A 25,897-nucleotide genomic window follows, 5' to 3' on the forward strand; every position below is an offset into this window, starting at 1 on the left:
ATTTAGCAAATGGTGCAGGGGCTACTTTTCAAACCTAACCTTTATTAAATATAGATAGAACAAACTGCTGGAAAATAGAATTTGAAGAAACCCATCTGTTAGATGAGGTATTACTTATTTACATACATGAGGATATTTCTAAGGATATTTCAGATTTTGCAGGAATTTCAGAGTGCTTTTTAATTTACAAATGTCAGTGTCTATACCTCTGTTAGTCTGTTTGACTTTGTACTGTGAAGTGATGAAAGAAAGATGGTGTCAGACACTCGTTCGTGATTGTACTGAATAATTACTTTGAAAAGGCTTCCATTGCACATATTTTTTGGCCAGCTGCTTTCAGAGTTGGTAAGATAAAAGTGTCAGAAACTTGCTCTTTCCCCAAGCATTTAAGTAGCCCTTCCTACATGTTTGATTTGGACTGATTTTTCTCTGGAGGATTTGAGAGGCAAACTGAATGTGCCATCTTCCATGGGCACTGTTGAAACAGCTAGGTGGCAATGTTCTTCTTGTTTGTTCTTATTGTGCTGCCCATGATGAAGGTGTTTATTAATGAAGAGTAGTACCTTGTAGGTTTCATACAGAAAATGAAGTTAATTAAAGTAGTTTTTGAGAAATAGTGATCTCATTGAGCTTTGAGAAGGAATCTGCCTATAAAACTATCTGTACTTGTTGCATATACAGTAGCTAAGAAACTATGCTATGAAAAAGCTAACACTGAAATATCATCTTAGTTTCCCATTCTTTTATGTAGGTATGCCATATCTGGAAGTTAAATTATTTATGCATTTTAATATTTTTTTCTTAATATAGTAAAAATAAGATTTGACATGTTTTCCAGTAAATGTATGAATCTGTTCCAGGTTAGTCTTTTTTATTGACTCCTAGTTGAGAAGTTTCAATTAACTTGCCAGTTGGGAGAGGCCTGATTTAAAATAAAATAAATCCATAGTCCTTTCTGGTTTGCCTCTCGGTGTCATTCATTACTTGATTTGTCTAGTTTGTCTGGTCCAAAATGGCAGATGAAAAGGGGAAATGCATCTTCAGTAGCTTCATCCACAAGGACTGAAAAATATTGCATTTGTGTAATATGAGAAGATGCACCAAAGTCCACTTTGCCTCTACCAGTTTCTTTGTAAGACTAAGAGGCTGTGAGGAATTGTTGATGTTTGCGTTTTTGTGTCATAACACTGTGCCCTGGAAACGTGAAGGGGTTTTTGTCAGGAGCCCCAAGGCAAGATTTGCAATTGAGACCCTGCTAAATCAAACCTAAAAATGAAGCACAAGTGAACTTGTACTCTCATGATCACAGGGAGAGGTTCTGAATGCTGAAAAAAATACTTCATTGCTGGAAATGTTGGTGCATGGATAAGTGCTTTCTTAGTTGCCTTCTGTAAAGGCAGGGAAACTGAGCAAGTATGCCATCATTGTATCATGGTGGAGTAATGGCACTTTAGAATAGGTTTGTCTGTCTCATATTATCAGATCATCTACTTCATAAAAAGTGAATGGGCAGAAGGTGCTTGTGTGGTAGGAAGAGGCATGGATGTGCTCTCTTTCTTGGTTTGTTTGTGGGTTTTATAGCAAGATTATATATAAAATATTAAGCACATAAAATGAGGAAGTACAAGGAAGATAGATGAAATTAGGTTTTACTCTTTTTTAAAGGTTTGTGCTAAATCCAATCTTGAAGTCTTAAAGTCCAAGCCACTGAATTCAGATGTTCTATAGTTTGACTGAAGTTATCTGGGAGGTGGGATGTAAATTACAGCAATGAGGTTCCTGTGATTTTTAAATGGTTTTGTTGTGGAAAAAAATGTGCTGTATTTGGGTCCTGTCTAACTTTTCCTGCAATATTGTGGAGGAAATCCCCCTCATACATAGATGAATGTATGATTAATCAGCTTCACTGGTTTGCTACCAGTGAAGCATCTTTGGAGTTCTTCTGAATCCTCATCTGTATTAAACAGCTAATTATTTTAAAGACGTTTGTTTGAAGCAACATCTTCTGTGTATCAGAGTAAAATGATGGGTTATCATTCTGCACAGTAACTCCTGAGCATGCACACAAGCTCTAGAGCAAAGAATGCCAAGATGGCACAGTACATGGTGGTTTCAGTTTGGGGGGAGGTGTCTGTTTATTTTTCTTCTTAATTTCCACTAGAATATGTAGTGGAAAGTACTAGTATTTACTTTGAAATCTTTTCTCTAACATACTTCTTGCATTGGAACATTCATTGAACCTTAAAGTTCAATAACTGCGTAAGCCTTAGATCTGGCAGTGTATCTTCATATTTCTCTAAAGCATGAATCAGAGCATTATGTCGGTGTTCTTCAAATGCATATTTTGTTTTTAGTAATGTTTAAGTGTAAATATCTCTAGGGTGGGTTTTGTTTGTGGAAATCTGTTGTTTCTAGAGAGGCTGGAACGTAGGTCTCTGGATGTTTTAGGGAGGAAATAATTTTGACTCATTTACATGTAATTGTTGTTATATGTTTCTTGTTGGATGACCATTTTTACTTAATATATCCAAGTGTTTATGAAAATGAAGAGATAATAGCATTAGCAAGAGTCTGGCATAGTGTATACAGGCCATCTTTACTAGCTTCTGAATTCTCTTCTGTGCATGGTCTTCTGCCCAAGCCAACTCTCTCTGTTCCAATTGTAAGCTTGTCTTTGAGCACATACTGCTAATCGTCCTGAACTGAGCCAAATTAAATGGTGTATTTTTAATGAGAAAAAGAGTTTGGATTCCTATCCATATGCTTCAACTGATGTCAAATCCGACTTCAAACAGATGCTGACCTCTATATTACAAAGGCATAAGGGCTAATTATGCTTGAACAAATTTCCAGTTTCATCCATCTATAAAAAAATGTTTTTTACATTTCCAAGAGTATGTATATTTTGTTAGATAAGTATAATATAGATGTTAAATTAGTCTTAGGATGTGTCAGGATCAAAATTCCAATACCTTGAATGAATGCTGTTGAAAAGAAAATGGCCAAATGTCTTAGAAGATTTGCACCTCATTCATCTTTACCATGTAGATGCTGTAGATTAATCATCAGGAAGATAACTCTGCTTTCTGCTTGAAAACTGTGTGCTGCCCTTTTCCTAGAAGCTTATCTTCCAGCTCTTAGCCAGCCATTCCTTATGCACCAGTTACAAATGGTTCAATCTGGCATTAGTAACTGGGAGAGCTGGTAGCGCTAGCTGTTATCCACAGAGGGCTTTGAAGCTACGCAGATGGCCCTATCCTCTTTCTCTCCTCTTTTGAGTTAAAATGTGTAAATGTAAATCATGCACGGTTAGGATTATTCTTTAGAATGCCTGTAAGTAGCTCTTACGTGTAAATCAGTTAAGAGCTTGAGGCATTTGTGTGGAAAGGATATGTAAAAGATTCCAGAGGCTGTTCTCTCTGCATTTCCCCCCCTTTTTAGTTGCAATCATTCAGTAGAACCACGTGTCCCTACCTGTACAAAGTGTATCTCAAAGTAAGTGCAAAAGGCTAAATAGGTGATTATGAATGATTCAGAGTGGTGGAGCATCTGGCCTGTAATGAATAGTGTTTTATTTTGTATGAATTTCTGTTTTAAGCTTTGTTTTGAAGGCCAAGTCTGCTTTTCTGAAAGTGCGCATATGGCTAAGTCGGAGTTCACAGATAAAGATAGTACAACATTAGGGTTTTAGCTGGCAGTGTTGATAGTAACAGTAATATGGATAAAGCCTGTCATACAGATCCTATAACACTCTATAATCTGAGAAAACATAGAAATCAAACTTGTAGAATCGAATTAGAGATGTGTGGGTATTAAAATACTCTATTCACTTCCATTTAAACTCAGACCATCTGTTGTTTCCAGATGTACTGCTTCCTGCAGCAGTATACTGGGAATGCCATAACAGCATCAACATTTTATTTTTTTCCTTTTGCCTCCATTCTTGGTTCTGTAGTGTCATTCCAGAACTTCCAAGTCATCTACCATTGGTGGTGCTTCTCTGAGTGACTGTGCAGCATAGCAAGAGTAGTGTTACTCCACGGTAGTGCGGTAGGCAAAATTTCCTTAAGACATAGCGCATAATATTTTGAAGGCTCCAGTGATATATTTCAAACTCTGTATGGTACAACACCTTAATCTCCTAGTGTCTGTAAAGCAATGGGCTGTCACCTCCCTCAAGACCACTGCTTGCCTCATTAATATCGCTGGAACAAATTATCACTTCACAGCCCAGAAATCTTATGTAGCAGTTGTGGTGATTGATGTAACAAGGCTAAAAAATAATGATGAAATGCATGTTCCAGAAGACATAGTCATATGGCAGGATCTTCAAAGGCAATTTTATGTGACACAGGAGGAGTTTTCCTGGAATAATGTATTTCCAAATACATGGCAAGATAAGGGTGATATTCTATTATTATTATACATAAACTAGTTTTGTATACAGAAAATCTCTCTGAAAACAAAGCATACAGGCATAAAAATAAATAAAATCAGTTGTGGTTTATTTAAAATGTGGACAGAAAAAAGGGAATTGAAGTGAGAAATAATGCCTTTGAATACATCAAGCTTTCCTCTGAGTGACAAACTTTTTAATATGTAGGTGCTTAAGACTTTAAATAAATCACATTGGTGCTTTCAAGCATCTGTTTTATAGTGACCTATCTAGAGCTGCTATTAGTCTTAATATACAGCTGAACTGGTATGAGATAATTGGGTAGTTCAGTTTGCCTTAAAGTAATTTACTGACTTCTAAACCAAAATACAGTTGTAACCAGTAAACTTTGTGTACAAAAGGTTTCTTATTTTCTTCTAAATGAGCTCAAAAATTGAATGCACTTCTGTAAATAACTTTATGTATGTGACTTGGCAGATCAGTCTCTGATCATAATTGCAAGGTGGAGCCTGGGTTTTTTTGTCTCCTTTGATTTCAGATTTCAGGGGAACTGCTTATGTAAGAACTGCAGGACAGGGCACTTTTCCTTCTCGCTGTTGGAGTGATATTTTTCCTACAAGAAATATCTGTTCTTGGCTCTTCTACAATGTAACCGAGTACTTTTAATATTAGACTCACTTTCATTAGACAGCTCAGTTTAAGGCAGGCAGGAGTATATTATTCCACCGGGATCACTTACTGCAGTACTTGGGCTTTTCTTGCAAATCAAGTATCTCGTTGCTCTCCATACTTGTAGCAGTGCAGTGAAATCCAAGGTGCCTGTGAGACTCTAGTATGCATGTCTTGCATTTATGAATGTCTGATGGGATAGTCTTTGTATCTAGGGCATCTCTACTGTTACACCTTCTAAGAGCTTCCAGGGAGGAGATGACTACATACATGAAGAATTTGCTAATTTATGTAAATATTTCTTTATAGTAGTCAATCAGATAGTTGTGAATAACTGATTTAATCAAAGTTTCCCAAATTTCCTTTGTGTGTGTTTTGTAAAACTGACAGAAAACTGTCACTCTTCTTGGTAGCACTCCTAAAAGTATATAAATACTTTTATTTCAAGATATGTTTTATGCTGTGCTTTTCAGGATAATGAGATGCATGATAGGAAAATCTGAGATGAGAAAGTGCTTTCCCTTGCCCTATTTCCAATTAAAATTTAGAATTGAGGTTTTATATTCTCATTTCAGGATAGGAAGGCTGACCATTTCAGCATACAAAAGCTGTTTTTCTTACATAAGCCAATGGAGAATTTTGTGTTGTGGTTTCTACATATAGATCAGCTTCTCCCTCAGCACCAGTGGACACATACATATAATTGAATTTTGTCTCCCAGAGGTTTGACATTCTTTCTTTTAAATTCTAATCGAACAGCCACTTAGGAATTTCAAATTTAAACCAAAAAATTGGTGTAATAAAATGTTGCCCAATCCTTCTCTGTGACTTAATTTGGGAGAAAGCAGAATGCACTCAGAAGCAGCAGTGTGCTGAAAAATGAAATTATCTTTTAAGTCCTCGAGCTTAGTGTTTTGAAAACATTTCAAATAAATAGTAAACCTGAGAGAAAATGATCTCTAGATAAGGAAAGGAAATGTAGTTGGGGTGAAACTTAAAATTGCTCTTTCAAGAATACAGCTTTAGAGCATTATTATAAAAGCATTAATAGATGAATAGATATGATCTATTCAGAAGTGCTTGATGCTCATTTTGTGCTAGGAGTTCTGACAACTGACCTCTGTGTTTTGCTCTTGGATTCTGAGACATTTTCATGTGATGCCAAAAGTTAGGTTTTCTTTCCCCTCTTTTGCAGGCACAGTGTAATTAAATAAAGAGACCCCACAGCATTTTCCATGACTTGGAATACAGTAAAATCTGAAATTGCTACAAAGAATCAGCTGCTGTGTTTTAGTAGCCCTGATTCTATGGGGAAATGTGCAATCATTGAAGCAGGGATCTGTCTGTGTGGATCTTTGCAATATCAGGATCAGAGGATGCATTTTCAAATCAATTAAAAGATTTCAGCTGACTTTGGTGGCCCTTAGGTCATGATGCTATGGAAAGAAGAGAAAATAAGTGGATTCGTGTTTAGAGCCTTTCAGTGTATAGTCACCAAAAGAAAATGGTTACTGTGGCCTTTATTAAAACTACACAAATGATATAGGTCAGTTCAGAATTGCTGTCCCCTTCTATTGGGAGTTAAAAGTGGAAGGAACAATGGAAGATACCAGACTGAAAACTTGAGAGTGTGTAGTGTGCTTTGATTATGATGGAGAATGTTCACCTAACAGTTTTGACAGAAGAGTGTGGTAGCTTCACATTTAGAGTCAAGGATTTGATGCCTTTGTTTATCTTCCTACTGCTGCTCAACGGTTGACTAAACAAACTGAATGTATATAAATGGTTTTCCTGAGCTTGTAACTGTCCAGAAAATTGCAAGAGTTGATCTGCCATCTACCCATGCTGTTTCGTTGCTTATTTTAAATGTAATATTAATACTGAAAAGTCTGACTAAATTTTTAGATAATTGTTGTATGGAGAGTTTGGGGCTTTTTAGTTTTGGAAGAACTTAAGCCATCTGTTGCCTTGAAGCAGAGAGATTTAGTAATCAAGTACAACAGTAAGAAGGAATTTATCTAGGGAGGCTATTAATTAACAAGCTTGGATGGGGTTCAGCATCTTGCCTTTTAAAAAGTCAAGTCACTTCTGATAAATTGGTTGAATTATTAGATTTATTTTTTTATAAAGTCAGTATTGCATTAGGCAGTCTCAATATTTCACTGAAATTCTACTCTAGAATAGAGTATCTGTAGGAAAAATATACCTGTTTAAAAATAATATTTTTTTCTTCTCAAGGAAAAAAAAAAGAGAAGAAACTCGACTTGATCTACTTGCATGTCATTAAGTAAGAAAAATCAGCTCAAGCAATGAAGTAATTTCATAGTTTGTGATTTTCTTTCCACTATCTTAATTGAAAGTCTGTCTTTAAGTGTTCAGGACACCAAAGAAAAAAGCAAAACCAGATCTCTTATGACACAAGCAGATAGCATCTCAGGCTTTTATGTAGTAATATTATTGGCTTTCATTTATTTTATTCCTCCTTAGGTGTAAATAACTTATGAGGGTGAAGTATATAGTTGTTGCTATGTGACATTCCTGATGAATTCTTCCATTGTAGAAGGCCAGTTTAGTCCATATTTTGGAGTGCTTGGTGGAAGCTGAACAGGCTGAACCTTTTGTAATTGTGTTGATTTTCATGTTATTGCTCGTATGAGCAGAAAGATGCCTGTGGCTTATAGGAAGTATCAATGAAAAATATTCTTCAGCTTGTTTTTCTGAAGTTTAGTAATTAATAACATTTTCTTAGAAGTAGGGATTTTTCATGACTTAGGGAGTTGCTAAAGATAACTCTTGGTGACTGGGAATTTTGGTAGTTTGGAAGAAGTTCTGTGACAGTAGTTGGGGGCAGCAAAACTTCTGTTTTGCTTAGGAAATAATACCAGAGAAAAGCTCAGAACAAAACCTATTTACCCTCCAAAAAACATTGCATGCTTTCAACATTTCATACCATATTCTGTTCCTGAAATCATTTCTTCCTTGGACTTTCATGATTCAGCCTGATCCTGGATCACTTGCTCATCCCTAATCTTTTCTTTGTTATTCTCTCTCCTCATTCCTTTAGAGCTGAGTATTCACTGTCTTCCCTGAATTTCTGTTGTTGCTATATTGCCCATGTCTTTATTCAACGTTTTTTCTTGGCAATCTTGACAGTAAGAGTTCCTCAGTTGTTTGTTTCTTTTTCTCTCTACTGTTGCACTCTTCCTAAATAAATCTGGTAGTGTTTGATAGCTCAGGCTCATTTCTATAATTTCTGGTTGACCTCAGCTGGTGAAGTGAACATGCTTTCTGTAGTTACCTTCTAAGATAAAATGATTCCCAAGAGAGGAGTTAAATCTTTTAATCTCGTTGTGTTCTTGGCTATTGTGGCCATTGCCTCTAGTCCTCCCTAAGCATTGAAAACTGTTGTGTAAAACAGAAGCCTGGAAGAGGAGGCAACTCATACTCAAATCAGTTTGTGATGAGTTTCATCTCATAGTTAAGTTTAGAAAATCATCTCTATCCCTTTTACTGAACAAAAGGGTTACCCATAAGTGTCTGCCAAGTTATCTCATCATCTTCAGATGCCTGTGTAGATCTCTACATTCATGGATTCTATGGAATGTTTAACACCAGTCACTTTAGATTGTGCTTTGAGACTGACATTTAACAAACATCATCTCGTTATTTATTCCCTTTTCCTTTTCCCATCTGTTTGCTGTATTCATCTGTTCTCTCCTGTCTCAGTCTTGATTTGTAAATTGTTTGACTGGGATCACTGCAGTGCCTGCTAGAATAGTAGTCTGCAAAATCTTTTGAAGTGATGGCTCTAAGGAAGAGCTGATTCTGTTTTGAGCACTGTTAAGCTATGCATATGGAGTGTTCAATTAAGCATGTAGAGACATTTCTAACCCTTTACCTTTTCCTTTTTGCCTCTTCATTCAGAATTATTCATGATACATTCTTGGGAGCCTAGAGGCAAGTCAGCCCATAAAACTTTTCTCTGAGGGGCTCTGAGGAGCCTCAAAACTTCATTCTAATTTTTACTTTCAGCGAAACCAAAGTGAAACATTGGCCTCCTCAGTATTTATTTAGTGATCTTTGAACTAGGCTCTAATTGTTCAGATATTACACACAAATGCACTTGATTTAAAAAAACCATGGCTAGTCTTGTTGGGTGACATTTGTAATTAAATCATTAGTGATCAGTTGTGGAGAGTCAGGATATGGTGCTGAAGCTGCTGTCCAAGGTACTTGTCTAACGTCCTTGGTGCCTTACAAATGTGCCTTTTACATTCCCAGTTACATTTTATAGGAAATCCTTTTCATTAGTATCTCTTGCTAAATGAAATGATAATTGAAATATGGCAGGACTCAATTTCCATTACGAGGTAATAGCAGAGTTACCTTTAATTTCTTAGAGTAACCTATTTGGTACTTGGTGGACTAAGAATGAACCATTCTGCCTCTCAAAGAGCTTTGAGCAGTCATCTCTTCTGGCTGCTTTCATTGCTGGGCGATACAAGTGTAAGTGGAGCAGTAGATTTGTAATAAAGCTGGAGAAAGTCACACTGTGGTCTTCCTGAAATTCAAAGGCTTGCAGATGTGGAACCAAATATTGGAAACAGAAGTGGATAAAGAATCTTAATTTTCATTTTGCACATACAATAATGAAACTAAATTTAGAGAATGTAGCAATAGGTGATGTACGTCAAGAGAGCAAGTATATAGGGGAGAGAAATTTACTGAACTTAAACTTCATAGCCTTGCTCTAAACAGAAACAGTAAGTGCACACATTTCAAATTAAAAGTGTTATTAATTGTGAAAGCTTGTATAAACCATCAGTCTGCAATCCAGAGTGTGAAGTCTTAACTCATTCCAGTCTTAAATACTAGTGTTTCTTAAGCCCAATGCAAATGATAAGGTTACAGAGAAAGGGTGGTATTGGTATGGGGGCCTTGATGTCCATACCTATGGTAGCCTGGATGGTGGGTTGATGGGAGTGGAGGGTCAGTAGACTGAGTCACAGAAGGTGCAGTGTGTGCCTTTTGGCCATGCAGGGTGCAGCCAGATATGCTTCAGTGCTTGGACTGAGTGCCTGTTAGTGGTTGGAGTGGATGTTCTGGCTCAGCTTCACATAACAGGTGTCCAGTGTGCACACTGTAAGGCCTATTTGTAGGGCAGAGTGCAGAAGGAGAGAAAGCCAGGCAAAGACTTCAAAAGCCTTCCTTGCTGTTTCCATCTAAGTGGAGATGTGCGCTACGGCCAAAAGTGATTTCTTTGTGGAGTGTGTGTGTTGCACTAGGGTAGCATGAGGACTGTCTAGGAGTCTTAGCTTCATTCCTTGATAGTTTTTCCTCAGTCTTGTACAGTGTAAGAGAAATTATTCTTAATAGAATGTTTTGTACCTTTTTTTTATCTCCAAATTGTGTCAGTTTGTGGCATGTGTACAAGTCCAGGCCTGTGCAGATGGGTCTTGGTAATTGCTACATTTGGTAGAGATGTCACTTTCTCTGGTTTTAAACTGTATTCTTAAAGAAGCAGGAAGTTAAGAAAAAAAAAATCAAAAACACCCACAGCAACTCAAAAAAAAAAAAAAAAAAAAAAAAAAAGAGGGGCCAAAAACCCCCAAAACCCAGACAGAACTTTGCAGATATGACTATATCTGATTGAGCTACAGGAATGTTTTTTAAAGGGGGTGAGGGGATGGGGAGCAGGGCAGAGAGGATACAAGGCAGCAGGAATTTACTTGCTGGTACTTTTAGTACTGAAACTCTATCCAGAATTGTCAGTAGTTCATTTGATGTTGAACAAAAATACAACTAAAATGTTTTGAAACAGATTTTATAATCTACACTTCCTCAAATGCTAAATGTTTCTCTGCTTCCTGTTATCTGCTTTTTCAATTTGTATTTTTACATATGCCATAGACTGTACTGAAGGGTCTGAAAATAACTTCTGGTTCTTCTCCCTTTCATTCATCTCTGTACTGAAATGGAGAAAGATAAATGCTTGTGTTTACATTCCTTTTCTCTTCCAGCATCATTGAGCAATTAGGCACAGCAAACAGCTTTGCTGAGCTTTTCATTGAGAGTTATGAAGAACAAATATTTTTAGTTAGGCTGCTTCAGGAAGCAAAAGTAGTATTACACATCTGCAAGGTACAGCATTAGAATTTGGAAATACCACTGGCTACACAATAGACTTGTCTCCTTTACTGGGAATTTTTGATGCTCAAGCCAGATATTTTAGCTCTTTGAGTTTTATTTCCATCACTCATTAGGGTTGATATTACACAACACGTTTATATCTCAGCTGTCTTCTACCATATGGTACTGTGGGGCTTACTACTCAACTTGCCAGATTGATGGTGAGAAATGGAGCAAAGAAATTGTTTTGAATATATTTCAGTTTGGGCAGAAGGGGTATGAAATATGAAAGGCACCTCCTGCTGAAAGTCCAAGAAGCATGCCCTTTGCACACACCATCTTGTCCTGACTCTTTTATCAGCCAATGTGGCTTTGTAGAAGAGCGTTCTGTTGCATGTCTACGTGCCAGCAGGATCACTTAGAGTTTCTAATCAATGTCAGTGTTTAAGTATACTGCTTCTAAGGACTGCTGCATTTGTAGCAGTGGATTACCATATTTTGGATCAATTATGTTGAAATCTGCTGAAAATACAACAAATACTAACAAAACCAAAGTGAAAGTAGTAGTAGCCAAGATCAAATGCAAATAGGAGTTTCAGACATTGTGGAAGGGTGAAGAGAAACACAGAGAACTGTCTCCTTGTAGAAGGGGATTTTTTCTTCTGGCATTGACCAGCTGATGAATGAATGAATTGCCCGACAGCCTTGTAGCTAGGCCTCAGTTTTCACCTGGTTTGTTGTCCTGGAAGATCTCAGTTTGCATACAGGCATTTTTCCTATGTCTGAACCTCTGTTAGCTTTTTGTTTTTTTCAGAGATCACAATTTTGCCCTCTCCCCTTGTTCCAGGTGTTGACAATTAATGTAATTACAAAGGAGTATGGAGCCTCTTCCTCCAGAACTTGTGAAAGTCCTAGAGTTTCATTGCACTGTTACCTGGATGCTCATCTAAACATGATGGAAGAGAAGGGCCCTTTGCTGGCTATTGAGGCAGTTGTTTTTATTTGGTGTGAAAAACTGCATTCTCTCCAGTGCATGTATTAGCTATTCTGTTTGTGAATTGCCTATGTGCAGCTTTTCATTGGCTCTGTCTGAGGCTGATCAGTCACTTCAGGGATTTGAAGTCAGTTGACCTTATGTTTTTTGAACAAGACATCCCTATTAGCAGTGGCTAAATTTGTGTTTCAGCTGCTGTCATTGTCTCACTAGTCGTTCTGGCCCCTTATTATCTTCACATCCCTGTGTACAGGACTGCATCCGGCCATTCAAAGTATATGAAATATCAAACACATTAAAGTTACTGCCTTTACAACATAAAAGATGATGATAATTAGCCTCATGAAAACATTTTTTTTTCTTCTGATGTTGGTTTTTTAATTATTATTTTTAAAAGACACTGGAAGGTGCTTTGAGAAGAAGATTTTGAATTTGATGTTCTTATTCTCTACCTGTTACGCATTATAAGAAATGTTCTATCATGACCTGCCCTAGTGATTTCTTTGTAAACATTTTCACAAGTCAGTAGTGGTTTTTTTCTGTCATTGAGGTCAGTGACAATTTCTAGCAGTGTGTTAATTTATTTCCAAATCTACTACATTAATGTTCCTTTACGTTGGGATTCACTAAATCCCAGCATAAAAAAAATTTCTTTTAAAACTTCAGGGATGCTGTGGCAGCATTGCACCAAGCCCTGCAGTTGGAAAACCTGCAGTCTAAAGCAAAAAGCCAGATGTGATGGTTCTGCCTGGGCCAGGTCCCTTCTGTGATGTCTGGTGTCCTCTGGGAACATAGATGAGCAACAGAGCAGGGGGCTGTGGGTGACCTGATATTACTTCATGCCTTGCAGTGTTGCAACAATTAGCAAGCTCTATTTTTGTGGCTCTCAATGGTAGTTGAGTCTTACTACTGAGTGTATCTTACTGCAAATTAAAAACAAACAAAACAAAGAAATTCTTTGTCATACAGTGCAACTGCAGCAGCTCTTGGTATGCAGCGTGCACTTGGTCTGTACTGCTTGCTCATAGACACAATGAAGTTTTTCAGGACTCTCTACTGATCATCACAGTGAATATTATATTACTAAATACTGTTTTTAACATATATTTTCTGCTTTACTGTATTCAAGTATTATTTCAGTATTTTCTTAACCTCAGAGGCAATGGCTAATAATTTTATTAAAAATAGCTGTGTTTTGACTGGTAACCTTAAGTGTGTTGGATGTCACTGAAATGTTACAATAACTCTTATTCACCAAGGAAAAACTGCTTTTACTATACACTGTAGGCTTCACTGGTGAAGTCAGACGTTATTTCAGACTGAATGCGCCTTTAGGATTCACTGGATTCACCAGGACCTTTCAGAAAGCTGGTCCCCAGCCAGACTGCCCTGTCAACAGGAGTGTCTAATACCAGAGCAGCATTACTGACTACTGAAAATAATGATCCAAGTGCAGTACTGTTTCTTCTGCTTCTCAAGGAGACAAGCTGAGATATTTTAACAGGATTCAACTGCAAGATTAATCAGCCCTTTTAAAGAATAAGCTTCCATTTTACATAGCTTGGTTTACATTATTCATTTTACTTTTGTGTTTTTGTAGGAAATGATTAATAGTCTGAAAGTATCATCTAGGAGGAGAGAACAAATTTGTCACCCATGAAATGCATATGAAATGAGATCTATTTGCACTTACAAGTGTGTACTTACAAGTGTGTACTTCCAGGTGTATATGTAATTACTGTTAGGCAGAATCTGTTTGGCACAAGAAACTGCAATATGCAGATGATTCTGACCTTTTTGTCAGGAAAGACATTTTGACAACATGGTGTGCTATGAACAAATGCAGAGACTTTACAGACCTTCTTTTATTTCCATTACAAAATGAAAGAAAATCATTCAGATTAACTATAAATAGTCAGCCTGCCAGGAATCACAGAATGGGAAAAGCGTCAGCCTGTTTCTGACTAAGGGTTAAGAGACAGCAGATGGGACTTACAATATAGGAACAAGGTGAAAAAAATATATTTTTTGATCTTTTAAATTATTTATAGTATTTTCAGCTGGTAGGCTGGAATTTTTGTAAGCATTTGGTGTTAGCTTAGCAGTAGGATCTGCGTGAAGTCAATACCAAATGGTTTTGAAACTCCCACACAAGGTCTTTCTCACTCTTAAGTGGGTGTGATGCTGGATGAAGCAAGGGAAGAGGTGACCTTGCAAGGAAGGACAGTGGGGAGGGCTGAGTTTAGCCCTCACCTGCAGTGGCTCTCAGGCCTGTGTTTGTGCCTGTTAGCTCTCAGGGGAGCACAGTGACAGGACAAGAGTCTGTAGTCAGGAGGGACCATGGGGAAATGTGTGCTAGGAAGTCAGCATAATGAATCTTCTTGATGAAAAGGGATCTGGGAATGCATTGTCTGGAGAAGTTGGCTGAATAAAACTGTGAAGAAGTGTGTCTAGTGCTGAAGGTAGTCCTGCTTGGAGCAGGATGTTGGACCTCCAGGAGCCCCTTCAAAGCAAAATCATTTTACTTTTGTATTGCTGTTTTAACTGATGTTTTTTATCTCATTATTTTTAAACCCTTAATACTTGATTCACATACAAAGCATATTCTGGAAATAGTTTGGTCAGTTTTTGACATCTTTTCTGTAGGAAGTTGTAATTTTTTTAATTAGTGGCTAGCTAGCTTAATGTCCAGGGAAGGTGTTCTTGTTATATTATAAACAAACATTCTGTGCTTGGTTGATTGTTTATCCGCAGGATTCTTATTCCATAAAACCTAATTGCAGCTAGTAATTTTCTTTTAAAAAATAATAAATACTAAATATGTCTCCAGTGGCCTTTTCAGTTGGAGCATTTCTTGCAAATATCTGAATCCATAAATATCTAAATCCAAATATCTAAATCCTCTGTCTTAATCACAGTGCAGATGTAAGGAGCTTGACAGCTGCTGCTTTGTACCAGTGCTCTACTCGAGTTGCTGTAAGGAGATTGCTGCTCTAGGCAGGCTGTGGCATTGACTGGCCAGCATACCCTGTCACAGGGGTGTCCTTTAACTACAGCATTGCTTGCACAGGAGTCTGGTCCTGTTGGCTCCATTCACATGTCAGTTAGTGCTGCACACTAGGCTCTGCATTGGGAGATAACATTATCCCACCTTAGAGATTCACTTGATCTGGAAGGCAAATCAGGTGTGCGCTGCTTACCCCCTTCTCTAACTCACTGACACCTGCACTTCAATTCAGAGATGCCTTTCAATGCAGGCTCCCTGATGATTAAGACTTTTGGATAAAGCCATTCAGTCAGCATGTCTTGATCCTTGTCATACCCTGATTAAATAGCAGTGCTATGAATGAAAGAAGGGTTATTTAAACCTGAGTATCATTGACACTATCATTGGACAGTATAGCCAGCAGGACGAGGGAAGTTATTCTTCCTCTGTACTCAGCAATGGTCAGGCCACACCTTGAGTACTGTGTCCACTTCTGGCCACCCAATTCAAGTGAAATGTTGAGGTACTGGAATGTATCCACAGAAGGGCAACAAAGCTGGTGAGGGGCCTGGAGCACAGCCCTTTGAGGAGAGGCTGAGGAAGCTGAGGTTGTTTAGCCTGGAGACGGCACCTTCATTGCTGTCTGCAACAACCTGAAGGGAGGCTGTAGTCAGGCAGGGATCAGTCTCTTCTCCCACGCAACCTGCAACAAAACAAGGGGACACAGTCTCAAGTCGTGCCAGGGGAGGTATGGGCTGGGTATTAGGAGGAAGCTCTTCACAAAGAGAGTGATTTGCTGTTGGAATGTTGTAATGGAGGGTTAACTGATCCAATATATTATTTTCAAAAATTAATATTGTTTATTAATTTTGGTATTCAAAACTCTTACCCCCCCGGCCACTATAATAATAATAATAATAATCAGTTCTTTGCATGATCATGGGAATATTATACAAAGGAATAACTGATCTAGAAATAGTAAAATATATAGATATTATTTGAACTGGATGAGGAGGATCATGTGGTCAATACACTGCTTGCAGTTAATTATACCACGTGTCCACTAGATGGACTCAAGGAGCTTCTTTCTGCTTATGGCAGAAGGCAGTGGTGAATTTCAAGAGACTTTAAATATTTACTCAGAAAAATTATCTCCCAAGTCATACGTCTGTCTCCAGATTCAGACAGTACTCAAAAACTTTCAGGGAATTCTGTTACTGTCTTGTCAGCTGCAGAGGCTTCTGATTCTTCCCAGGGTGCTGGAGAAAGGAGGCAGACTATCTCTGACCTGATCCTGGCTTCTCTGGCTGATCTGTACCTCCAGGACTTCTCGTCTTGGCACGAAGTCTTTCAGGTGTAGGCAGGATGTCTTGCGATGTGCAGTCACAGCACAGATATCGTGCTGGCTATGCAGGCTGATCGCATGGTGGCATTTAGAGCCTGTTCCTGGTGAACTCGAGGCAGTGTAGTTTCCAGGCAAAGAAATCCCGAGTATTGGGGTTAGTTACGTTGTGGCAGATCTAGCTTACAGCTTAGAATAGCATGGCAGCAGGCAGCAGCAGGCAAGCAAGCAGGAATACAATGGCAGAGCACATTGAGTTACCTGCTCATCTCTTTTTATCAATGCAGCCCAAGACTAACGGGCCTTTGGACACAGAATGGCCAGTCAGAATGGCAGTTAGCCAAGCTTGAACATATTAGGAGAAACCATAGGCTTGCTTACCTAAATTTGGGGAAAATCTAGGCCTTGCAAAAGGCATACACAAGCTAAGTGTGTGTACTTTGTTTACCACAGGATGTTAAACAAGTCTGGGCAAGCCAGAGGCCCTAGACTCAGTGACTCCAGGTTCTTTGTCCTCTTCCCTGTGGTTGCTTCTCCACATAGAAGAAGGAGGGAGAGCAGAAAAATTTGTCTGGGCAAGACAGGACATGTATAAGCCTATTTTGGCCTACTTAGGCATAGCACGACAAATGGGCTGCTCAAGGAGGTAGGGGAGTTGCCATCCCTGGAGATGTTCAAGAAAGGACTAGATGAGGCACTTGGTGCCATGGTCTAGTTGATTGGATAGGACTGGTTGATAGGTTGGACTGGATGATCTTGGAGGTCTTTTCCAACCTGGTTGATTCTATTCTATGATTTTTTTTTTTAATCTAAATTGTTTAGCTTGTGCCAGATACTCGAGTTTCATTTGAGTTCTAGGGCTTGAGGTGAAAAGTGCTGTTGTCATTTCCAAGTAGCAGAAAATATTATGCTTTTGCGAAGTAGCTAACACTGTCTAAACCTTAATCAAAACATGGAATTAGAAAATGCAATGTAGCTGTTCTTTGTTGTATCATGGGTATTTTTTATGCCTTAGCAGTGTAGATTTGGTTAGATCAGTGCCAGAATGAAAATGGGAAGCAGCATTTGTTGATAAGCATGTGCCTTGCTCTTTTCTCCTCACCGAGGCAGAGAATAAAAAATCACAAGAATTAGGAATGACTCATATTCTCACTAATATAACAATGCCACACAGGCTGAGAATGGCAAAACTTGTTAGAACATTTTAAAAGGCAGGGAAGTCAGTGTGGATGAAGGGAAGAAATGGGCTCAAAGATGAGACTGTTGGTGAAGGTTATAATTTCTAGGAACCCTTTCATAAGTGCATGAATCTTAGTTGCATGTGTCAGAAGGATTGAAGAAAAGTTTACAAGGACAGCAGTGTTCATATGTTGTTGACTGGAATGTATTAATAAAAGATCAATTCATCATGCTAGGTTTCAGCCTGGCTTACCAATTCTGTTTCAGCTCTTTAGGAATAACCTACCAGTATCCTGTTTATTGAACAGCTGAGTATTTCCGGAGTAATTGGAAATCCAACATGAATAATTTTGCAACCAAAATTCTACCAGGCTTTTCCTTTTGCCTCTTTTACATTTAAGCTTGAGGCATTTTGGAGGAAATTGCTATGAGATAAAATGGCCAAATGTCTTATCATTGTGTATTTCTGAGAAAATGGCTTTCCTAAGTGATGATGCTATGTTTTGTTTTATCTGGTGCTTTGGATAGGCTAATACGTCTGTTGCTTGCTTACTGTTTGTGCAACAGGCCCACAGGTTTTCTCCCACTTACATACAACATTCAACAGCATGTATTTTATTAGCAATATGTGCCTAATTGATGGCGACAGCTGCAAAAATGGGAAGCAGAGGCTGAAGGAAATAGTTTTTTTCCTTGCCTTCTGAAATCCTTTTTTTTTTTTTAAATTAATTTGCCTTGGATTTTCACAAATACTTTCTTCAATGTTACAAGCAAGGTCTCAACAGCTTAATTGAAATCCTTACTTCACTGATTTCTATGTTTTCATCTTAGTTTTTGCCTCTGAGTTCTTGACTGGACAGCGATGTGTTTAGTTGTTCTAATTGTTGTATGAAAATGATTTCCTTCCACCTGGATTCATTTACCTGTCTATCAGATAGTGATATGGGATTGCAAAAAAGACACAAGTGATCAGGAGATCTGTCTGCTTCACAGAGTTCTGTTTTGTTAGAGCAGAGTATGCCAGCAGTGCTACAGACCAAGCAAAACAGGGCTTGCTGCAATTTTCCACCATTTGAGGATTCATGGGAGGCACAATGAAGATGTTTACTGAATTTATTTGTTTGTTGATTTTTTTTTTACTTTTTTTTTTTATCCTTCCATTTACTCCTTGGAAGATTTTTGATGGTTCTTTTATCACCACCTAATTGTCAAAACCAGATGAATCTTTGAAAGAATACTGGTATGTGTTTAATGAAAACAACTGATCTACTATTTTCAGGCATGTTTCCTTGTTCATTTTATTTGAAGATTACACTGTACTCTTGTTCAAAGACCACTTACTTCCTAAAGTAAATAGCATTTTTATACTGACACCATCATAAAAATATGTGTAGCTGTTATGAGCCATATATAGCAGTACTGAGGTTTCTAGTTATCATTGACTAAAAGCTCAATTCAGATGTCATTACTGGATGATTTTGATTTGGTAGGTAGTTTTGATTATGTTGATTAATAGCTTTTATAGGCCAGGTCTTCTGGCCTAACTGGGTGAATTAGTAATCTGTTTTGACAGTCACTGAATGATAGGGATTGGAAGGGATCTCTGAAGATCATTTAGTCTAGCTCCTTTTGCCAGAGCAAGATTGTCCAGAGCAAATCACAAAGGAGCATGTCAAATAATGTTTTCGGTAAGTGGTTACTGTTCAAGATGAGTTTGCATGTGGACAATGAAAGGTAGTTCTTAGATCTTCAGTTGATAGTACATTAGATAAGAAGTGTACAAATAGTGTGCTTCATCCAGCATTTGAGAGGTATGGTTCTCTGGTAGCACATGGAGCAGTGCTTTGTTTCTAAGCCTGGCTGATTTTGTATAGGAAATTTATCAACCAGTGGCACAATAGGATATTATTATCAGATGGGACTCATATGGTCCCAGCATCTGGAGTGCTCATTTTGACTATCCTCCTTCATACTATACTCTCTGACCAAACAGGTGGTGGCTGAAGGAGCAGGAAAGAGTGTCTTCACCACCAAGGTGCCTGGGATATTCATGTCAGCCAGCACAGCTTTTTTCACTTACATGCTGTGACCTGGCTTTTACTGCATTTTCTTCCAACATCAATCTCTCACTCTGTTTCCTGGTAAAATAATTGCCCTTTAAGACCCACTGTGTCAAGTACCTCTAAAATCTGTTGTGTCAATCTACTTTAACTCAGTTAAATATTTACTCATTCTACAAATACTACACACTTTGTCAGACTGAGCTATTCTGTTCTTTTGGGTCACTGGGAAACTGAAGGTTTGTAAACAGGACTCAGCACAGCAGCCAATAACATCCTTGGAGTTCAGAATACTGTGTTAATACACCAGTTATAGAAAAATAGCACATTCCCTTAGTTTTTGTTTGTTCTTTAAAGCTGCAAGATAACATAAATGAGGAATTTTAAGAGGAATATTGTATATTGTATACAATATTGTATATTCTGTATTAGGTGTTTTGTGTCCTGCTGCAGAAATAACCAAGTTATGATATTCATGGAAGTACTGGAATATGTTAAGATATTTTTTCACTTGAAAAATGTTTTAACACATAAAAAAACCCCAGCACTATCATTTTAATCTTTAAAAGACATTTTATATAGAGAAAGTAGAAGATTTCTGTTTTGTTTAGCTTGCCCCCAGGTATGAATTGTCACAACAGTAATCTAAGGATGCTCCTGGTTATTTGTTAAATATCAGGCTACTTTCTGATAATTTGGCTACTGCATTTTTATCAGTGTCTTTTATTTCCCATTTTAAATCACAGTTATAAAGAATTTGCAGACTAGAAGATCTTGATAATTTCTGTTTCTTCATGTAAAATTTAATAAGTCCTTTGCAGTTCATTAAAATTCAGCACCGTATTAAAATGTATTATTCTACTGTGCTCCAAGGATCAGTGTCACAAAGATTTAGCAGTTTTTCCTCTTCAGGACTTCACAGTGTAATCTCACTTTCTTATTAGAAACAAATCTGATGTGATATTTTCTTTCCAGCAAGCTTTGTCCTTAAGGACTCGCAGTGTTGTTATTTATCCCATTACTTGTTTTTTTTTCCTCATTGTACTAATCTTTTCTCTTCATCCAAGCTGGCTCCCTGTCTTAGCCTAGGGTTCTTTCTGGCAGCATCAAGCGACAGAGTCCTTACACTTAACAGTGCAGTTCCAGGCAGCTTGCCAACAATACCCAGACTAATGTTTCTCCATGTTATGGGGCTCTGTATACAAGAAATGTGGCACCACAGGTGGGCGTTTGGTAGCAAATGTGCAGCATGACTTTGACATCTTCTATATTGTTCTCAACTACATTTTTATCTTTAAGGAATATTTCAGTCATTGAAACTCACCACTTTGGTATTCAAGCAGATGAGTCTGGTGGCACTGGAAGGTATCTTAAAGTGGTTGCCCAGTAGAACTACCAATTACCTGCACTGGGACACACATGCTGCAGTACTGAAATGGAAGAAAAATGCCCAGCATCATTCTGACCCTGACATGTAGATGAAGGGAAATGAAATGCTAAGTTACATCGTATGTATCAACTCTAAGCACCACAACTGGAGGCAGGATGATGACAAAATCCATCTGTGTCCATTGTCATCACAAACTGGAAATGGACCCGCTCTCCGTGGCTTCTCTTTTCTTCTAAAATCTAGGATAGTAGTATTACTTTTCTGTTACTGGTTGGTAGACCATGAGCTCTAGCCAGCCTTTTCTTCTCTTTGATTTTGGTTGTGTTTTTAAAAAGTCTGTTGCATCACATTGGACCTAGTCACTAGGGCTGGCATGTTCTCTGGCTGCCAAGCTCTGACCAGTTGCATAGCTAGATCTAGGGTGTGCATTCCTGTCTTAATAGCTCCTTCCCATGTTACTGACACTGCCTTTTGAATCTTGACAAAATATGGGTTTGTTTTGCTTCGTGTCTGTGTGTTTTTTCTGTATGCAGTCTTGATTACAAGTACAGGTAGGTTGGATGTGGACTAAAATGAGTCCCAGAAAAGCTGAGGCAAATAAAGGCACTTGATAAAGATGATTAATTGGTTAATCCTTGAGCACAGAGGGAGTGGGAAACAGTGGTCCACCTGCCTCCTTTTTAACTGCTTGGTCTGGTCAAGTTTCAAGGCATCAACAAATGATGCGTACAAAAGTATCAAAGCAATATATGTCTTTAAATTAAACTAGTCACTGTTGCTACAAGGCACCTGAAAATCTGAGAGAAGAAGTAATTCATACTGGACTTCTGCTTGTTCCAGCTACACCTGAATTTGACAAGAGGTTGTTCGATAAATGGAGACGTGCCTTTCTCTGTGATGTTTTTGTGGTTGTAGCTTTCTAACAGTTTGCATTCCTGAGCAGAGCTGAACAAGGTGTTCCTGCCCCAAGCTAGAGGGGTAGTTACTGGGCAGCTTTTCTGAAATGCAAGAGTTCATTTGAAAACTTATTTCTAGATAAACTGATCAAGGCTGCATTCGTTACAGAAGTAAACATTATTTGTGTACACATTTTAAACTACAGCTCAGACTACTGTTTGATACTGGTTTAAAATCAGAGGAAAGCAAGCCCAACATGGAACATTCCTGCATACCACAAAATTTTCTAGTGAATGGCAATCTTCCAAATTGAGTAGAATGTAAAATATTGACACCTGTCTTGGTTTGTAGGTGCATAGTTAATATTCTTACTGTAATATTGACTTTTCCATATTTCTCTACAAAGCTTTTTTGATCTCTGTTTGAGGGTCAGTAGTGCATCAATAGCTGGGAATTGCAGACAGAGTGTGTGTGATGGTTTATATTTGGTTCATTTATGTGAAGCTCATGAAGTATTGTGTTCAGTATAAACTGGGGTATGCAGATATTTATTTTCTTGTTTGTTGTAAGGTTTAGTTTAAGTTAGTATCAGATCTCAGATGCATTTATGTTGGAATTATTTCTATTTAGGTCTCAGATTTATAGGTTACTTTTATGCTGTGTTGAATTTGCACAATCTTTTTGAAGTATTGAATGTTTAGGTTATTGCTATACAACAATTAGATTGAGTGGGGAATGCAATCTGGTTTGTAAAATTAAAGCAGTTAAATTCACCTCAGTTGCTAAGTGTCAATGTAGTGTTACTGCAGTGGTGTTTGTAATATCACTTTAGAACTCCTTGACCCAGGAGTCCTCGTGTGAAAATAATTGTGAAATGCCTCAGTATATCTCCTTAATTCCATCAGGAGCCTGAAAGAGTTTTAAGACCCATTTTTTTCATCAACTGTGAGCATTATCTGAAAAATAAAACTCTTGAAGTGCTGTCTGGATTGTCTTTTTAGAAACCCTTCTTGGGTTTAGCTGACAAATTATGATAGATGAAATATGATATGTCAACTTTCTTCCCTTCCCTAGGTAGCTAGTGGTTACCCTTACAGAAATCAGCATTTGGCACTGGCTGCCATCCAGTCATGCTTGAAATACTAGGAAATAGAAAATAACTGCCAGGGTGCAGTTGAATTATTCTGATGGCTTGTTTTGAATTTGCTGAAGAAAGAGATGAGTCAGAGATTGCTTTGAGGCTGCAGATTTCAAAAACACCAAAATAAACTCAAGTAAAGATGACTTGAAAATGCACAGGGTCTGTTTTCCTTGTGTAGTACAGCTGGAGTTCTGTGCCCCAGGGATGCTTTCAGAATCCATTTCAGGTGGCATCTGAAAACCCACAAGTGATGACTTAAATACACAAAGGTATTTGTTGTTATGTGTAAACAAAGTGGTATGTATCAACAGTAGAAAAATCTGTTTGGCCTCATGGATAAAATAACTGCAAAATACTAGATAAGAAAAGACCAGGAGTATGTTTTGTCAAGAGGACTGGATGATGTTTACCTGTTACTGGAATTCAACACTAGGTTCATTGGTATGCTCAAGAAGTTGAGCTAAAATGAGCATTGTTCCTTCAAGATATATTATTTTATAGGTATGCCCAAATGCCTCAACATAGTAAAGTTCCTGATGAATACATTGAGAGCAAAGCTAATTTAACTTTGAACTTGAGCACTTGGAAGAGGTGTTGCTGGTGCTGCTGGTAGCCTTGTCAAAACAGTTCAAATGCCTACCACAAGTTGTTTGGGACAGTTCTACTTCACAGAATCAAGGGTATTAGGGGTCAGACAGGACCGAAGGAGATCATTGAGTCTAATCCTCCTGCCAGAGCAGGGCCACACAATCTAGCACAGATTACAGAGGAATGCATCCACACAGGCCTTGAAAGTCTCCAGAGAAGGAGACTCCACGGCCTCTCTGGAGAGCCTGTTCCAGTGCTCTGTGACCCTTACAGTAAAGAAGTTCCCCCTTGTGTTAAGGTGGAACCTCTTGTGCTACAATTTACACCCATTGCTCCTTGTCCTATCACAGGGAGTGAGCAGACCCTGTCATCCCCACCTCCTGACCTCCAGCCCTCAGATGTTTATAAACATTTATCAAATCCCCTCTCAGTCTTCTCCAGACTAAAAAGTCCCAGGTCTCTGAGCCTCTCCTCATAAGGCAATGTTCCAGTCCCCTAATCATCCTCGTAGCCCTCTGCTGGACCCTCTCCAGCAGATCCCTGTCCCTCGGAAACTGGGGAGCCCAAAACTGAAGTCAATATTCAAGATGAGGTCTCACCAGGGCAGAGTAGAGGGGAAGGAGAACCTCCCTTGATCAGCCGAACACACTCTTCTTAATACACCCCAAGATCTCATTGGCCTTCTTGTCCATAAGGGCACATTGCTGTGCCATGGTTAACTTATTGTCCACCATGGGACTCCCAGGTCCCTCTCCACAGGGCAGCTCTCCAGCAGGTTAAAGATATCCAGTAGTAAGCAGATCTAGTTACACCAGAGTAAGCAAACTCCGTGTCAAAGCATCTCAGAACTATGAACAGACTTCTTACTTTCCTTGTCAGTCTCATAATTGTGTGGATTTATGAGATACTTGCATTATTTTTCTTTATGTTCACTCACTTTTCCATTCTCTTTCTCCATTCTATTTGATCAAGCTGAAGATCAGATTTCAAATGTAGTATTCTTGTAATAATACTTTGTGTATTCTTGTAAAGGATATTGATAATATTAAGTGTAGGTTGTGTAATGAATACTCATTTTTAGAAAAGTGACACAAAATTGGAATCTTTAAACAGTAATATATAAATTTAGTCCCTGCAATGTAGTTAAAATGGGAGACAAGAAACTTAGTTCTGTTATTCAGATGAAATTAGCTGAGTAAAAATAATGGAAATTAACTTTTAAGATTTACAAATCTATTTTTCACCTACCTCTTGAATTGTAGGACTTGTCATATCTGTGAGTTCTGTAGTGATTGTAAACATCCTGCTGTTTGCAAGACTTTGGCTGTTCTGCTAGAACACGAATTCAGACCATCTGTAGCTTCCTTGGGACAGTTCCTTGCATTGGTTACACTCCTTTGCTGCGGGGTTCATGAGAAAACTGGCTGAGTGTGACTTGTCCATCCAGTGCTTCTCTGGGATTGCCTGTAGAAATCTACATGCTGAGAAAGCATTTTGATAGTATAATGCTATTTACTAATTAGCTGAGACTGAGACATTTTGGTGGGGTTTTTTTTGCATCCCAATTAGCACATCACATTTAGTGTAGCAGCTAAGAATGTGACGTTATAGTTGAATTGTCCTGGATCTGTGTGGTGCGTGTATTGATGTGAAATGTAGTGTCAGAGAATCTGAGGTGAGTGCATATATCATATTTATTTACACACACAATCCATCATAAGTTCCCTGTGTAGTGTTTTCCACACAATAATCTTCAACACATACTTAACCCATGGAGCACTGAAGTTTAAAACTGAGCTTGGGAGGTTATTCCTGTCTGACAACTGTTAAATGACACAGTTCAGAACTATTGGGTTAAGATTGTTTCAGACCTATTTAAATTTCACACCAGACTTCAGAGAAATGCTTTCATAACAGAAAAAAAAAATGGATACATGATGGCTTAAATCTTCTTTCTATAAAATTATATGTTTCTCAGAGGATAGTTCTAATTGAATTATAGAATGCCTTGAGAGTATCCTTGTCGGTGGTTAGAGAAATATGAAGGGAAGCAGAGAGACTCTTTCACAAACCTATAATTCAGCTATATGAAGCCCCCAGCAATCATATAATTATACTATAAATGC

The 25,897-nt window shown here is 38.2% G+C and overlaps 1 protein-coding gene across 16 annotated transcripts in view; it reads left to right on the forward strand.

The window, feature by feature from the left end:
- The window catches only part of TENM1 (teneurin transmembrane protein 1), a 926,028-nt gene that overhangs the window by 611,378 nt on the left and 288,753 nt on the right, over positions 1-25,897 (forward strand). The gene's annotated exons all lie outside the window — the stretch shown is intronic.

This window comes from Pogoniulus pusillus, chromosome 19, assembly GCF_015220805.1.
Source record: "Pogoniulus pusillus isolate bPogPus1 chromosome 19, bPogPus1.pri, whole genome shotgun sequence".
In the NCBI taxonomy this organism is placed as follows: domain Eukaryota; kingdom Metazoa; phylum Chordata; class Aves; order Piciformes; family Lybiidae; genus Pogoniulus; species Pogoniulus pusillus.